This window comes from Stegodyphus dumicola, chromosome 5 (assembly GCF_044657685.1).
Source record: "Stegodyphus dumicola isolate Sdum_Otavi_A_Nest chromosome 5, ASM4465768v1".
Classification (NCBI taxonomy): Eukaryota; Metazoa; Arthropoda; class Arachnida; order Araneae; family Eresidae; genus Stegodyphus; species Stegodyphus dumicola.
Window position 1 is genome coordinate 44,298,704 of NC_140772.1, and position 15,868 is coordinate 44,314,571.

A 15,868-nucleotide genomic window follows, 5' to 3' on the forward strand; every position below is an offset into this window, starting at 1 on the left:
AAAGGTTACTGGGAAATACCTTTAGAAGAAGAAAGTCGTGATTTAACATCATTCAAGACACATCGTTCCCAATATCGTTGGAAAGTGATGCCTTTTGGATTAAAAAATGCAGCTTCTACTTTTCAGCGAGTGATGAATGATGCCTTAAGAAAACATAGTGATTTTTGCAAAGCATATATTGATGATATTGCTATCTTTTCACCAGATTGAAATTCGCATCTCAAACATTTAGATGCTGTACTAACTACATTAAGTGATCTCAGGTTTACGGTGAACGTGAAGAAATGTGTTTTTGCACGTTCGGAGATAAAGTATTTAGGACATATAATAGGAGCTGGAAGACATCAACCTGATCCTGAAAAATTACAAGCCATTGAAATTATAAAAAGTCCTAAAACAAAGACTGCTCTAAAGAGTGCATTAGGCTTATTCAACTATTATCGTGATTACATAAAGAATTATGCAGAAATAGCTCGCCCATTGACGGAGCTTACGAAAAAGAAAATTCCTGAGAGAATTCCATGGACTGATGTTGAGGAATCAGCATTTCAAGAACTGAAACGTCGACTGTGTGAAGCACCAAAACTGTACACTCCAGAACCAGAAAAACCTTACACCATACAGTGTGATGCTAGTTCATATGGTGTTGGTGCTTGCTTGTCACAACGAGACAGCAAAGGCAGTTTGCATCCTATCAGCTTTGCCAGTCAAAGACTTTCGAAAACTCAGCAGAACTGGTCAACTATTGAACGCGAGGCTTATGCCGTTGTGTGGTCATTAAAAAAGTTCCAGTGTTGGGTGTTTGGATCGAATATCGAGCTGATCACAGACCATAATCCATTATTATATTTGTATAAGTCGGCACCGCATTCAGCCAAATTACAGAGGTGGGCAATGGCACTTCAGCGCTATAACATTCATATTTCTCATTGCCCTGGTGCACAATTAAAAAATGCAGATGGTCTTTCAAGACTAGTGGGTGAATGAAATAGGTGTGAACTAAGTATGAACTAATATGTTTTAAAACTTTGCATTAGTTACTTTCTTTTGTTCCGCAATTGTACGAGAGCTACTTTCCATCTGTTTTGAAAATCAAATTACTGGTTTCCATTTAATATTGCATTATAATAGTGTGTTTTGAAATAGTATTGCATATATGTTTTATTACAGAACTCCGGTATTGTATCAAGCCATCTGTTCATCTGTTGTGAGATGAATGTTTATTGCATTTATTTCAAAGTATGTTATTACATCATGTATACATGTTCATATATTTTGAATTAATTTGGTATGTGGAGTATACAATTTAAGTTTGTATTTGCTGGTTCAGTTTTCAGATTCTGCTTCGTTTTGGCGTAGCACAGTCTTACCGGGGGGGGTGTCATGTATCTGGCAGCGGTGAGCCAATCAGCTGCCTGGCAGAGCCCAGCAAGAGAGAGACAACAGTTGCATATTAGCCTCAGAGGAGGCAGGTGGTAGGTTAATTATGTTGTAGAAGCGAGGTAGTGCTCCGAGTTTGCCATTATTCTTTAAATGTTAATTTTTTTACCATTATTCTTTGAAAGTTAATTTTTAATAAATGTTGGTGTCGTTTTCCTTATGGTGCCTTATTCATCTGTAAGGTCATCACACATCGTTTTAGATTTATTGTAGTATTTGAATAGAACATGTGGCAACGATTAGATAATTCTTCAAATGATATAAATTTTGTGCATTCTATATTCAATTTGTGCATGAGTTATAATATGAAAAATTTAAACCCACGGATTCTTAAATTCTAAAAGCTTCTCATAACTTTTTTACGAAATGTGACAGTCACCCTAAGAATATCATCAAAAAACTAGGAAATTATGATTTCACAACTGAACAACGTCACAAAAGGCCCCGCACTATTCACCATAATAGTCGGTGGTAATGTATATATTTTCGTCTTCTTATTTAGCCAAGATTTTACTTCATTTTCTTTACTTATAGTTTTACTTATCAAATTACAAAGCGCTATGGACTTTGTTCCTTCCAAAGCAGGTAGACTTTGTGTGTAAGTAGTTTTTACTCTTGTGAAACGTATTTCAATGTACGGCAAATTGTGTTTTTCATCATTTTACTTCATGCCAATTATTGCTTATCAGAAGAATAATTTTATGAAATTTTAAAATTGCCTTACAATACATCCTGCAAGATATGGTGCCACCAGAGATCCAGTCAACTAAAATGCTTTTTATCCCTATTAATAGATGGCGCCACATGAGCGCCTCATTTGTTCAAGGTTTACTTATTCTACGCACGGCGGCAAAAGAAGGCTCCGTCGCTAGTAATCTCTCAGTTCTAGCACAGCATGTGCACAAGTACTTCCATATTATTGGATACAACTTATTCGATTCTTCGCGCATTTAAAAGTCAAGTATAATATATTGATAAACGCCGTTAATGGCCGATTGCCTAAATGATAAGACATAGACATAGATGTAGTATGAACGAAATATAACGCTGTTAAGTGAACCTAGCACCAGAGTGTCGCTATGGTAAACAAATACAGTGAATTTTAAGGTGTACATTTATTCTATTGTGGTTTATGCGCTCTCGACGAAGTAGATTTAATTAAATCCAATAAGTTTAAATGAAATGCAAGAAAAAATGCGTATAATTTAATATTACGTACAAGAAAGGCATGTGGTGTACACATCAGATTTTTTAAAGCTGAAAACTTAGCGATAAGCGATAAATTCGTATCATTGTGAACAACTAATTTTGGTTGATCTTTACATTATGGTAACTTGGCGATTTTTTGGCGAAAATTTGGCAACCAACTCTCCTACAGCAACCCTCTATTTTTTTTTCCCCGCCGCCATTTTGTCTTCACGAAGTAAAGACATGTTTCTTTTCTTCTTATCTACTGAACACTTCTTCCAACAATCTACTAGCCGAATTACACTTATGCTAGAAATTTTATCAAACAAAACTGCTTAATCATGACAAATATTCACTGCAAAATTGGGAAAAAGTGCACAATACCATACTCCTTACGCGTTTTTCAAAATAACACATACACATAAACCATGTACACGCCGACTTATTTTTACTTAAAAAAACATCCCAGAATTGCACAAAAATGGCATTGCGCACACTCTTCACTATATCCATGTACACTGCTTTTTTCTCATAAATTAGAAAAATTTCACGAAAATACATGACAATTTTCTCAATCTTTAAACCCGGTAAAAAGAACATATATGAAATTACCTGATCGCGGAAAAGTATTTACCCTTTACAAATATGAACATTTCCACATATAAAATGGTTAAAATATCCAAAAACTTTTACCTCTAAATCATCTATTACATTATACACGTCACCAACGAATTCATACCGCAAGCATTACAAATACTTAGTATCAAATATTTAAATTATTTCCATGCACGTTTATTTCAACTTAAACGTATACCAAATTCCTACAAACATAAAATTCACAAAATAACTATCATTTCATTAAAATATAATTAAATTCAATACCACTACTTAAAATATAAATGAGCACATACATTAAATTAATAAAAATTACCTTACAATCCTAATTACTTTAAACTAAATCATTGCTAATAACAATTTTCCCAATAATACCAAATTCCTTTCCACCTTACATTTAGAACAATGCATAAAAATAATATCCTCAAATAATTAAAAATACTAACTTACCTAATCTTCTTCAGAATCTTGATTACGTGGCGGATACACTTTTCTAATTCATTCAATAAAATTATTGAAAGATTTTTTTCTGCGAATTTTTCCTCCATACTTCCTCCGCTAAATGAAAAGCAAACTTCTCTTTATCACAATGCCTAAATACCCATTTCGAATTAACTTTAGTTAGGGCCATGGGATCCAAAAATTAAACAACACTGTTTCACACAACACAGTATAAAGCTAAATACAAAATTTCCACATTTTTTCCTGATTTCCCCCCTTTTCCGATTAAAGAACCGTAATTCGTCCATTAATATCACATGACATATCCCATGATCTCTCATTTCCCTCACGCAAAATAATGCGTAATCGGAACTGAGTACTGCTCACATTATTACCAAAGTCCCAGGTAGTAACCTTTATCGCCTCCAAAATGTCGCCAAACTACCAGTTACCATATTGTAAAGATCAAACCTAATTTCTTTCCTTGACACAACCATTTTCTTATACTTTAATTAAGATTTTAGAAGATGATATGAAACCTTACCGTGAAACAAGTATTGATGTGAGGAATTCCATGCTAAAGTTAGCGAAAATTGGTTAACCTGGTCATGAATGAAATTGCTAAAATTATAAGATAAAGTCACTAAATGTGTTTAGAAAATGATTGGATAGTACACAAAAGAGAGATTGATCGAAAATAAAACTGGAAGAGGAAGAGAAGAAATTCTAAATTAAAGTTGCAAAAAGCAACATACTGAAACCAAGTTCGATCCAAAGCAAGAGCAAATAAACCTTTGCAACCATTAATAAGCATATTTCTTCCCAAACCGATATTTACAAACCCAGCCTTGCGACACTATCACAAGCGTTGCAGGGCAAAATAAATACATAAATGCCATTAAATTGTTAATTACTACTTTATGTAAGTTTAAGGGCTGAGATAAGCTTGCATTCTTTTTTTCACAAGCATCAAAATATGGCTGTATTTTGTCCAGTAACGGCCCGTAATACCTGAATACTCGTAATGAGACCCGGAATCAAATCCCGGCCAATGGGTCGGTCACCAGAGTTTTTCTTGTTTTCCCCATGTGTAACTTTAATATGTAATAATATTCCTTATAACGTCCTCTATGAAGCCCTCTCTATCTTTAAGCATAAATTCCTCGCGTGTTTTTCTGTAATCCAATTAACTAAACCTATAACCAAACCAGCAGCGGAACAGTAAAGTCGCTGAACACTGGTAGTTCATTTCAGGGTTCCAATTCCGACGAATAGGCTTGTTATATGAAAGTTTTCGTTGTTTTCCTCATGTGTAGAACTACTCGTACTTACTCTTTAGAAGTTATCTGTAAATGCAGTTCATATTTGATTTGGTTTGTTTTGATTTATTTGATTACGGCAAAACACACAAGAGCTATTTCCCTAAATGTAAGGATGCCTTCGTGAAGGACTTTCGAGGGAGAATTTCCTCGTATCCACATGAGGAAAACCACGAAAACTTCCAAGTAACTAGCCTATTCGTCGGAATTCGAACCCTGAACCGAACTACCAGTGTTCAGCGATTTTACTGCTCGGCCGCTGGTGGACTCCCTTCATATATTAGTTTGTTTCTATATTTTAATATTATTATTACATAGGTTGGATTTCTTCCCCCTGAAATAAATTTTGGCGAAGGACATTAAGACTTTTTTTGGCTTTGGTAGAAATTTCGGCACATTCTGCATATATTTGTAATAAAAAAAAATCAAGCAATTCTTCTTGCTTAAATTTAATACTTGATATGCGCAGGAATATTTAAATTATGACAAGGAAATGTATGAGCAATTTTTTAAATTTAATGTTGTATTTACAAAAAACCTTTTAGATCCATTTATAGACTGCCTTCGTAAAATGCTGCAGTTTATTTTGAGATACTGTAGGAAGATTACTTTTATATTCATCTTTTTCAGTTATGCATAGTAAACCTATTTTGAACTCAAATTCTACTTTTATATGGAATTTTTAACTCACTAACTTAAGATTTAGAAAAAGAAAATCTGTGTCTTTTTTCAGAATATTCGACCTTTAAAATTTGTTTAATATTTCATAAGTTTTTGTTTCTTTAAACGAAACGAGGACATTCTTTTAAATTTTCTTGGCTAAGCACAAAAGTGGAAAATGCCTCCCAAAACGTTCCAGCAGTATATTTATTCTTCTTTCCTTTTGGCCATCATAAGTGAATATGGTTAAGAAACTGTCGGCTGAAAAAAAAATGCATGTATTTTTGAAAGATCTGAAGGCTTCAGAATGTCAAGTATTCAAAAAACCTTATTTTCGGCTTGTCGGAATTTCGTATTTTTTAGACTATGTTGCAGAAATAGACTATGTATATATAATACTGCAGAAGTTGTAACAGCAATATGACCTGATAAAAGAATTTTAATATTCACGAATTATTTTAGGCATACGATTATATTAAATAAGATAAAAATAAAGTCTGCTTCTTGGGATAAGATCCTCGAAATTTATTAAAGTAATTCTAATTCATAGTATTCCACAAATGAGGTGTTTTTATTGTGTGCTCCGCCATTAGATACTACACGGAAAGGGAAGGATGACCCGTGGAGGACTTTTTTAGTGAAACTGTTTCATTACACTTGGAGAAAACTATGAAAACACCCATGCACCCAACCCGTTCGACGAAACTCGAACCCTGGTCCGAACTACCAGTGTTCAGCTGCTTTTATCACTCGGCCGTTGGTGAGCCTTCAATGAGGTATTAGGAGACAAATATGTAGATTTAATATTTAAACGATCTGCACCATTCGCACAGATAACTTGCAATTATCAGACTAAGCTTTGTCGCCGTGTTTTACAAACTGCAATAGGTGCAGATCTTTTACTTTCTACTAAGACCTTTTCCGTTACTGTTTTTATATCTCAAGGAGTTGAAACTATTTAAAATAAGATTGTTTGTTTCACTGAATATGATAAAGTACAATAATGTTAGCTGCTTAAGGAGAGAAATGATTTCATGTAAAACTTTTCCGGGAAAATTATTCATATTTACGTTACACAAGAGAAAAAAAAAATGAGAAAGCACATTTACAAGCAGCTTCTCCGCAGATATTCAAACCCGGCTAGGATTGGGTTTGTTGGATTATGGCAAACTATACGTGAGTTACCTGCCTAAGGGAATGGATGTCTTCGTATAGAGGTTTCTGCGAGAAACTGGCTTGTATTCAAGATAAACTTGAAAACGTCGGCGCAGCCCATTCATTGGTAACTGAACTCGGTAATGACCAGTGTTTATTTCCGTTAAACGCTTGCCTCTTAAAACGCTCGAATTAAGGTCAAACTACCGGAATTTATCGGTCGTATTCAATAGGCCGCTGGTCACCTCATGAAGAAAGGAGCAGTAAGCTCTCTAAGGACTTGCGTATTAACATGTTACCACTTAGATACAGTCGCTTAGATACAGTGATAAGCTTCGTCTATCAGATGACTGTAAATAATGCTTTTTTTTCCAACGGGAGATTGTGAACAGTTGCATTAATCATTTGTGAGAGTTACATTAATCAATAACAGAGTCCATTAATCTATACTAAGGCCAGATGTGGTGGTTTCTTTATCATGGAGGCCCTTAATAGGTGAGCCACCATTGCCTCCTATGAAGAGACGGACAGTTACAACTATGCCTCCTGCTACGAGATTCGAACTCAGCCTTTCGGTATCGCAGTCAGGCTCCCCTAAGCACTATACCGTCTGAGCGACACTGTAAATAATGTACAAGCTACAATAAATTCTCACCAATTCAAACTTTCACTTCATTCGTGCAGAAGTGCGAATGAAGCGAAAGTTTGATATGAAAGATCAAAATAGATTGATATGAAAGGACTAAATAGATTGATATAATAAATCAAAATAGAAATATAGATGACCAGGCCTAATTAATATAAATTTATAAATTAATTAAACATTATTGTACGTAATTAAAATCGTAAAAACAACCTTGTATTTAGCGAAAGTATAATGAAACACTCAATCGATTTCGAGGGCAGCTAAAGGTCCCTCCTCATCAGAAGAAAGAAATACCTAGAAAGAAGAAAATAAGGGAGACGGAGTCTCAGAAACACTTGATCGTTATCAGCACTGCACGTTGTTAAAACTGGATTTTTAATCAGAGTTGCACTGGCCGCCTACTTTTACTGAGCCAGGCTATCTGATCAAGCATAAAGGACAAGAAAAATTAGCGAAGTTAAAATAGGGAGCGAGGGGCAAATGCACCTTCACGCTCAATATCTGAACTTCAATTTTTTTTTTTTTACTTCTTTGTACGAAGTAAAAAGGAAGTATTGTAATCGCGAAAAGTTTCCGGCAGCATATTTCAACGAAAATATCCATTTTGACCGCTATCGAATGCAATTTAACGATGTTTTTGCGTGATAACTGTACGTAAGGAGAGAATAAAAGACTCTTTTCCTCCAAAAAAAAAAAAACTGCTTTATAATGAATTCTGAAGGGAATTTTTTGTGGCGTCTGTACGAACGTATGTACGTACGTATCTCGCATAACTCAAAAACGAGTAGCCTCAGAACGTTGAAATTTTGTATATAGGACTGCTATAACATGTAGATGTGCACCTCGTAGTTTGGTTGCAATCGGCCGCACCAAACGTATATAAATATATTTATATATATATCCACTTTGTTACTCGGCACAGTGATCTCAGTTTCTTTACTCTTATATGTTTGTAAATTGTACATTTTTTGCTTTAAAAATGATAGAATTATGTTGTTTTTATCTTCCGGTTAAGGTTTTTATGCCTTCTGGAAGCAATATTTGTACAATTATCAACAATTTAAAAGCTGTTTAAGTGCGGTTAAGTTTTAAATAACATGGCGGACATATTTGTTTACATTTGAAACAGCAGAATTGTAGATTTGTTGCCAATCTAGAGAGACTAAGCTTCGCAACAACAAAAATAACGCCTTCATTTATTATTGCGAATTAAATTATGCTTAATCCTTTCTGGAAAATTTTTGAGGAAATAAGTGTTTAAGATTTACTTAATTTTTAATAATTAGTAATTTTTAATACAGATATATGAGCTTTTATGTATTTTTGTCTTGTCGCGAAGTGAAAACTGAATTAATTGAATGAGAAATACTCAATCGTCTGTGAAAAAAAATTTTTTTTTTGTGTTGTTGTTGTTGTTTTGTTTTGTTTGCTTAATTTCTTTTTTACATCGTTCTAGCTTTATTATAGTACTTGAAAAAAACATGTGGCAACGATTAGATAATTCTTTAAATGATATACTTTTTGTGAATTCTGAGTTATAATATGAATGAAATATAATACTGTTAAGTGAACCTAGTGCCAGAGTGTCGCTATGTTAAACAAATAGAGTGAATTTTAAAGAATGCCTTTATTCTATTGTGGTTTATGCGCTGTCGACGAAGTAGATTTAATTAAATCCAATAAGTTTAAAAGAAATGCAAGAAACAAATGCGTATAATTTAATATTCCGTACAAGGAAGTCATGTGGTGTACACATCAGATTTTTTTAAGTTCAGATTTTGAAGGTGCATTTGCCCCTCGCTTCCTATTTTAACTTCGCTAATTTTTCTTGTCCTTTATTCTTGATCAGATAGCCTGGCTCAGTAAAAGTAGGAGGCCAGTGCAACTCTGATTAAAAATCCAGTTTTAACCACGTGCAGTGCTGATAAGGACCACGTGTTTCTGAGACTCCTTCTCCTTTATTTTCTTCTTTCTAGGTATTTCTTTCTCCTGATGAGGAGGGACCTTTAGCTGCCCTCGAAATAGATTGTTTCATTATACTTACGCTAAATACAAGGTTGTTTTTACGATTTTGATTGCCACATTAGCGTGTTTCACTTCTAGTCTATTATTGTACGTATTTTTAATTTTCACGTATTTTCACATATCGTTATTTATTTAGTAATTATTAGTATTCTGCGTAAAAGTTTTATATTTATTTATCGTATTTATAATCGAATTTTCGGTCTCTTGCTTTCTTTGTATGTAAGTTTGTGATGCATCATATTGTAAATCTTTTGAGTCGATTGGCGTTTGAATAGTACGATAACTTAAGTAGATATCGACAAAAATCTTTCTACTAGGCTATATGACAAGTTTTTATCGACAAGTTGGTTACATTTGGTAACTTTTCTCCAATACTTTAGAACTTTCTGGAAAAAGCATTTGAAGCCCTATGAACCAGTTCACTCGAAGTTTCTAGAAGTGCTTAACCTCGTTCTCAAGCAACACCCTAAACTGGAGGCTGTTTACATCCAATAGAGTCTAAATTAACAGAGTCAATGCAGTCGGTTTATTTAAACTCTACTGAATTTGTAACTACTATTTTATGTTTTGCTCTGCAAGCTGTTTTGGTGATCTGCAATATCCCATATGTGTTAAAAAGAACTTCACTTTGCTTCTCTTATTTGGGTGTTTATAACTGCTTATCTTCCTGTATGAACAACTGTTTATCTCAGTAAAGATTTGACTTCTGTTCATCTGGCCTAGCTATTTAAGGAGGTTTGTGTCAACCTGTAGCATGCAACAGCATAAACAGCGGGATATAATAAAAAGAATTTAGCTCAGATAATAAAAACAAAATTAGAAATGACCGTATGTGGAAAAGAAAAGGTTTAGCGTTTATAAATTCAAAAACATTCAGTAAATATTAAAAAGTAAGGGAATAAAAAATATACAAACCAATCAAATCTTTCCACCTTTCTGTCTAACAAAAAGACATCTGCATCACAAATCGAATTTTTATCACTGGGCTATGTTTTTTACTTATTACTTTTATTTCTGAAAAGTTACTTTAAAAGAAAACATTTTTGCAATAAAGTTTCTCGATTTTTTTTATCCTGCAAATCTAAATAAATTATGAAATAAAATGTCTTATTTCTACACAATTTTATAAAACTGTATTACCGTTACAAGAAAGATTTCGAAAAAAGAAATTTGTTCCAGTTTTCTATTGCTGTATAAAATAAAAGAATCGGAAACAAACGCGCCTAAAGCAAAATTTCGTAATCAGAGTTCTCGAAACAACATCATAAAGTCTTCTTTCGAAGACTTTGAAATAAATTTAAAATTTCGTGACAAATAAATCTGTATTTCCATGGCAACAGCTTCCTATTCTAAGCTTATCTGTGATTCAATTATTTGAATAAAGTAGCATAAAATAAATATTTATCAATGGCGCAACAGCAAGCTATAAAATAAAGCGGGTCAGATTAACAAAATTACTTTCTGTAACTTGACAGTACTTGTGAATTATTAAATGACGATGTTTCATTTTAATTTCTTCATATTTAAAAATGCCGAATCATGAACTCTGATGTTTTGTTTAAGATGTCATCTCAAATTTTGTTCCGTGATATTTAATAACAGTAGGAAGCTTATTTTAAATTATAAGATATTTTAAAACGAGCAGGAAACAGCAGTGACACCATGGACCTTATAAGAAAGGTCTTTTATAAAGTCCATGAGTGACACCAGATGACGTAAAACGTTTGGGAACATTCTCTTCCCCAACTGTACGTAATTTTAATTGCGGAATATGGAAGATACATTATTACAATAAAAATAAAGCCTCTAAGAGACTTATCTTGTAAGTACTATTCTCTAATGCCATTTATAACTTCGTTACTTCGTTTCTAACAGTGTCTATTCTTCCCTTATTTCCAGAATATTCTTTATGTTTTGAGGGCCGAAACTAGAGGTAAATTATTAACAGTATTTTTCTGTTAACCGAAATAGGCTTGTTTGATTACTATGTTTTTTAACTGTCAATTTAACCATGGATTTGTCCGCAGTATTACCTCGGTTAATCTAGTATACCAATATTCACTCCAGAAAATTATGTAAAAGGATATGTCCCATTCAAGGTTTTCCCAGTTGAGTCTTTTTTTTTTTTTTTAAATAAGTCTCATTTCAGTCTTTCTATTCAGGCTCAACGTCAAATCAAAAATGTAACCAAAAGTTCCATTCTGTGAAATACGTATGATATGATGTCTCAATGGCATTCTGCCCCTTATTTTGAAATTGATGTTTTATCTAAACATTTAGACAGTGTTTAGATAAAATATTGATGTCATACAGTGGTACAGTAATCCTGATTTATTTCAATAATTTGATTTACAGTTCAGTGTTGTTATTAGCATAGGATATGACCAAGTCAATTCTTAAAGATGACTGGTGGCTAAGATATTTTGAGAATTCTACTCCTTAAATAAAAATAAAAATTTGAGGATTATTCGGTTAATCTTCAGATTATGGTAACTTGGCGAAATTTTGGCGACCAACCCTGCTACGGCAACCTGCTAGTTTTTTTTTTTTTTTTTTTTTTTTTTGGGGGGGGGGGGGACGCTATTTTGTTTTTACGAAGTAAAGGCGCGTTTTTTTTTTATTATTTTTTTTATTTTTTTAACTCAACATTTTTTTCAACAATCTGCTAGCCGAATTACGCTTATGTTAGAACTTTTATGGAACAAAAGTGCTTAATGATGTCGAAGATTAGATGCGAAATTGGGAGAAAGTGCAGAATCGCCCACTCCTTGCCGCCTTTTTAAGAATTGCACATACACGGTATCCATGTACACGTCGGCCTATTTTCACTTGAAAAAAACATCCCAGAATTGCACAAAAATGGCATTGCTCACACTCTTGACTTTATCCATGTACACAGCTAAAGTCCTAACTAATAACCTTTATCGCCTTACCAAAATGTCGCCAAACTACCTGTTACCATATTCCAAAGATTAGCCGATTATTCTAATGTTATATCTTAGTTAAAATGTTACAAGGTATTTTCTTCCTCCTTTCCGCATTTCTTCGTAGTGTAAATGAAAGCATACTCGACGTGTATTCGAGAGATCCAGGATTCAAGTCCTGCCGAGGGCGTTGCACATTTTTCACGTCTGCTGCTTCCAAAAAAAAAAAAAAAACCCGAATGACTCATTTCAGTGGCGCTCGAAGAAAAAAGGTAGTTGACGACAATTTGTCATTACTAGTATTTGGCTATTCTCTTCCTTCCCAGTAGCCCTTTAAAAGGGGGAATACACAAGGTATTTTCTCTCTCCTTTCCGTGTGCCTTCGTGGTGTAATTGGAAGCACACTCGACACGCACTCGAAAGGTCCAAGGCTCGAATCCCGGGGAGAACAATGCACATTTTTCCCGTCTCCTGCTTCAAAATAACCTAATGACTCTACAAAGTAATATGCCATAGACCCATCAAAATCATAAATGCTGTTGTTAATACATGTCTCCTAATAAATCAGATACGTTATTTTACTAACTAATTTTTGAAAAGTGTGCATTTTGTCGTGGAGGAGAATCAAATAGTAAAAAGATAATCACACAAAACCAATTTATTCGTTAAATAATGTGCGCTTCATCTATAAAAGGAGCAATTTTAATGAATAAAGTCATAATGTAACAAAAATCAAAGTAAAAAGAAATGTACAGATTTGCTTTCAGTTAATTATTTGATTTATTTTTGAAATATCACATCAAAGCAAAAAGTAAGTAATGAAGTATTTTTCCCTTTTTTCCCTACTTCAGAATCTTCAGACGGAATGTTTTTAAATCTTGTTTCATCTCTTGCACTACTACGAGCTTTATTATTATTATCTTTAAATATTTTTTAATCTGGCAATTTTTTTTATAAAATTATGAGGTATATGACGCAGTGTAGAAATCTTAATTTTCAAATTAGCCATTTTGCAATTTCACAGATTAAACAAACCAATCTTAAACTCAACTTTCAAATAATGTATCCTGCATTAATTATATATACCAAATTTCACTTAATATGAATAGAACACATTTTGTCTTTGCATTTCATTCTTTTTTCTGCTATTTTCTAGCATTTTTATGCTTTATATTAGGGTCTTATCTCTGTAACATCTTTCCTTCCATTCAAAGTGCTCTTTGCATTTCATCTTGGGTTTGCCTTTGTGTTAACACTTTTCACATGATTCCCCTTGAGACTTTCACATTGCAATTTTGATCACTTCCATTCTTTTACATCCTAGACAACCATCTTTTGAAAGCCTTCACAGTTCACTAAGACTGAATTTCATTGGGGTCGAAAAGATGTTTGCAGTTGGAAGACTTTATATATCACGTACCGAAAATCTTTGGATTGCTTTTCCATCAACGAAAATGTTTGCAACTTCAGTGCCAAACTTCAATGCTTATCCAGTCATCTAAGCCATTTTTGTTAACTTTGAATAGAAGGTTCCCTTCCACAGCTAGTTTTGAGCTTAGATCAAGTCATCAGTTCTTGTAGTATTTCAAGTACTTTGCTAGGAACTTCTCAGTTTAAATACTGTTTGGGTTACTTCTTCATCAGCCAAAGTGGTTGCAACTCCAATGCTAAATTCAATGCTTGTCGAATCGCCTTTGTCATATTTTACAGTTCTACATGAAGGGTTCTGTTCTGCGGATAGCTTTAAATTTACAACAAGTCGATCTTGCATTTCAGTTGCTTTCCATTTTGTTTAGAATCCATAGGAATCTTCGTTTCGATCATGTCATAGAGCTAAAAATACCTCATTCGGCCGTAACATTATAGCTTTTTTTTTTTTTTTTTTTTTTTTTTTTTTTTAAGTTTTAAAATTCAGAATCATATTATGATTTTTTTTTTTTTATTTGTAACTTTTAACGAGTTCATATTTTTGGCAGTCCTGATTTCTGCTATTCATATTTCCTGATGTCTACTATATCGTAATGTAATAAATTATGCAGGTAATTATTAAATTCTAGATACGATATCTTGCGAAAAAGATCTCGAAGCGCATAGTGCCTAGGTATCTGAAAGTTTGTTTGGATGAGTAATTCATGATCTACATGGATGCGAAAATTGAGAGTAGAGAAGCGATCCTCGTACCACAACTTGATCAAAATAATGATCGCTAAGAAAGAAGCGATAGAATACTACGCTACAAACTACTAAAAGTGGGTTTAAAACCAAAATCATTGAAGCTATATAATCAAGGAGTTTCAAGTTTTACAGATAACGGTACTTACGTATTTTCTCGTCTACCGCTGGCGGAAATTTCGCCAAACGCCAATCGCCAATGTTCGCCAAACGCCAATCGTTATTGCAGAATTCCAAAGGACACAGTCACTCATAACTGACGCTAAATCACACTACTTGGCCAGTTGGCGGGTTAATACGTAACTTATAATGAACATGGGCAATACATAAACCATAAATGATCACTTCTACGAATTTTGAACTACGTTTTTTAATTTAATTGCTTTCGTTTGAAGACACTGTAAATTCGTTTCTTCTTTCCGTCTTTGAAGTCCATTAACATTATAAAGGATAAGAAATTAAAAAATTATTTTTGCTGCAGTTTTTAAATTTTCGATGGTTAATATTTATCACAGGATGACTCGTAGAATGTCTTAAAACATTATACCTTTAATTTAACATATATTTAATCACAATGTCATAAAAAAGAGAAAGGCATAGTTACGTTGTTAGACGTTGAACTTAGATTTATACTGAAGAGGAAGCATACTGATTGCGCAGAATACTGAAATGCCGATCAACAATGAATAAGAAATTTGGCAGTCCAGGCAGATATTAAATCTCATTTTTATTTAAATTCACATTTAGATCCACAGCTCACTCTAACCGTGCCTATTTTCAGAACATTTATATTTTTGAATACAATTGCGAAAGGAACGGAACACAGCGAAACAGTGAAATAACGTCCAAGCACAAACAGAGTTACAAGCGAAGTAAATATTTATCCAATATGGCAGCTCACCAAATGAGGAAAGTTTTTTTTTTTTTTTTTAAACAAAGGTTTCAGTTCTCAGAGTTTAGATTCCGAAATAACTACGTCATCAGCACAGTATTACGCAAGCTTTGTGACGTAGATTAATCTAGAAATGACGCAGTTCAGAAATGTTATTATTATTTTTAGAATAAAGAGGAAATAAACTAAATAAAAAAAGAGCAAGTAAAAGGCTATTACTGGATTAAATAATAAAGCTGATTTACATATTTTTTATCTTACATACATATTATGAAATATATTCTTATATGTTATGTATCTAATGGTAAAACAATAACTGTTTGTCCTCATCTGAGACTAGAATGCATTCTTGTAAACATGTTAATTTTTTCTAACACAGAAACCTATTACA